Below are 3,223 nucleotides of genomic sequence, written 5' to 3' on the forward strand. Positions count from 1 at the left end.
GTAGTATGTTCCCTGGTCCTGCTTCATGTGCATCTATTTATTACTTTATATTGTAATGGAATCTGTGGTTTCAAAGCTTGTACTTTTTTTTGAGACAGACCCAAACGGAAAAAGGAAACTGACCCTCCTGGTTTTGAGGGAAATAAAACCAAAACTGCGATTGGAGACCAAAGCTTCTAGGGAAACTTAACCTAGTTGAAAACATATACAAGGATACATGTCAACCCAAGCTCAATAGAAGTTGATGAGCCTATGGTGCAGTACAAGCAAGCTGCCTATGAATCCATGCTTAACTTACGTTGATTCTTGAATTTTGAGTATGGATGGTTAGCTAGCTAAGATGGTATGGCTCACTGGCATGTTCTCTAAGCTATATAGATTCACACACACGGTCCTGTCCTTTGCAAACAAGAAGAACATGCCCATGTATTGCAACTTCAATTAAATAAAAGCTTGGGTGATATTCATTCCTCATAGCAATACCATTTCTCAGAGTTGACCCACCTGGTTTGAATTTAAACAAAAGCCTGACAGCTGTTCCCTGGTGCATTCTCCATAACAACACCTCTACCAGTCAGACCCTACTTGCCAACCAATCAGCACCTTCTGCTCATGCATGATAAATCTCCCTTTGAGGTTTGGTATTTTTGTGAATCTATTAAGATGAATACAAAACAAAAAGCTTTGACAGCATATCTATTTTCAGCAATACTCAAGCTAGCATTTATTGTTTTGTTTGATGGTTGTATAATTAAAAATTCTTCTAACAGCCTCATGCCCCTTTTCAAGCAGTTTCCAAAAGGAGTGCTTCAGCCTTGAGGTCTATTAAGGCAGCAACTCACCGAGGCTCCTTCAACAACACTTTCCAAACCCATGACCCCCACCAACCATCTTAACTTGGAAATACGTTGTTGTTTGTTCATTGTCAGTGTCAAAATCCTGGGAACTTCCTAACAGCACTGTGAATGTGTGTAGACCACATGGTCTGCAGTGGCTCACCACTACCTTCTCAGGGGCAGTTAGGGATGGGAAATAAATGCAGGCCTGGCCAGCAATGCTCACAGCCCAAGAAAGAATTTTAAAAAAAGACTTGGCCTTCAGCAAAGATCTTCCCACAATCCATGGAGTGAGATAGTTCACAATCATCATGTTAAATTTACTAACCTTATTGCTCCTGCCATTCTAATAGAGAATTGCCACTGGTTGTGGTTCAATAATAGCATTACTGTATCCAAAAAGTCAGAGTTTCACTACAGATAGGGACCAGTGCAATCTTACATCCATTTCAAAAAAGCACCAGGCCTATACAGTGACCATACCCAAGTGATGAGTGCAGTCTAGGTCTGGGTGGAGGTTTTGCACTTGGTAAGCTTGCTGAAAGATCAGCCATAATCTTAATGGTGGACCAGGCTTGGGGGTTAGAGAATGGCCTATTGTGTTGTTAGATGGAGGGAACAAGACAATTCCTGAAAAGACAATATCTGAAACTAAAACAAAAATTGCTGGAAAAACTCAGCAGGTCTGACAGCATCTGTGGAGAGAAAGAGTTAACGTGGAGTCCAGATGACTCTTCTTCAGTCTGTTTCAGTCAATGTCTGAGTGATTTATCTATCATTGCTCTGTCCAAGCCCTGTTTCCACATCCCAGGGCTGTGCAAAGCTTTACACATATACATCCACAAGCAGCAGTTTCACACCTTGCTCCAATTAATTTGTACATACCTCAAATTGCAGATAGCAGATTTGGTATTTGGATTTAGAATTTATCCAGAGGCCTTTTATTTAAGCTCCTCCTAATTAGGCTTCAGAGGGGATAGTGACCCTCCCAGCTCAAACAGTTCTCCTCATACATTCCACTAGAGGTCAGTCAATTCACCTATTATGTTAAAAGCAAAAAACTGCAGATGCTGGAAATCCAAAACAAAAATAACCTGGAAAATGACAGCATCTGCAGAGAGGAACACAGCTAACGTTTCGAGGATCGTATGACTCTTCAACTGTTGATTTGCTTCCATGTCAGTTGCAGTCCCTTCCCTCCAGCTCCAAGCAAGGACTGGAGCCTTATTTCTTTTTTGAGTTTTTACACTAACTGAACTCACAACATTGACAAAAATGTAGTGCAGCTGCCAAAAGTTCCGGCTGATTTGGCTGCTCCCATGTGACTGGCTAAGTCCTGATCAAACAGCACCTTGTTAATTAATGGAGGAAATGCACGTCGTGATCACTGTATTAACTACCTGATCCCACTACTTAATCCATAAACAGACGCAGAGAGACCAGCCGAAGCTCTCCAGTAGCAGTGTTCAAGTTTTGTGTAAAGCATGTTGTTGACTGCACATGTTGCAGGTAGTGTGTTATAGACTGACAGTTCTGCAATGACAGTGGCATGCCCAAATTTAGAAAAAAGCTAAATGTCCACTGCGCTGTGCACAGTATAAGCGAAAAATATCCCAGGTCCATCCAGTTTACCTTCTACTATTCTGGTAATCTTGTTGCCTTGAGCTTAAATCACTTCACATACATCATTGTATTAATGATTCAATAAAAGCTGAATCATTTTATTCCCACATCTGTGGCACAATAGAAATTTAATCACTTTACTCATGCCAACCTCACTAGGGATCCAGCATTACACACTGGTATGGTTTGATCAACAGTCAGCCAGGATCCGTTGCATTATCATTCGGGAGAATCTGGAATATTTATAATGAAGTTGGTGTACCCTATTGCATTGTATTTTATCTGTTTATTGTTTCACAAAAAAAAAAGCCCAAAAGGGTTGAGAATATGGAATTTGATGCAGACTTCACCATTTGATTGTTCAAATCAGTTTTCCTTGTTCCTGTGGCTTCAACACTCGTTCTCAAGGGATAGTCGTCTTTGTTTTGTAAGTTTTTACATGAATGAAATTGCACAAGGGCTTCTAAATCTACAACTTCTTAAATTAGACCAAAATTGAATGTTTGCCAATTAACCAACTTGAGTAAGAGCATTTTACAGTTGCAATTCATATTTTGTGATCCTAATCCATGCTGTAGGGTACAGCTGAAGCTATCAGTACGTTACCTTAGGAAACATTCAAACAGATAAGCCGAGAGTATCTCCTATATAAATTGCCACAATGACATTAAACCAAATGGTCCTAAAATCTAGGCGCACAAATGATTCAAATCAGTGCCAAACTCATCCTCTAACACAAAATAAAGTCAGTTAACACAAGCCAC

The sequence above is a fragment of the Cetorhinus maximus genome, chromosome 24 (assembly GCF_964194155.1).
Source record: "Cetorhinus maximus chromosome 24, sCetMax3.hap1.1, whole genome shotgun sequence".
Taxonomy (NCBI): domain Eukaryota; kingdom Metazoa; phylum Chordata; class Chondrichthyes; order Lamniformes; family Cetorhinidae; genus Cetorhinus; species Cetorhinus maximus.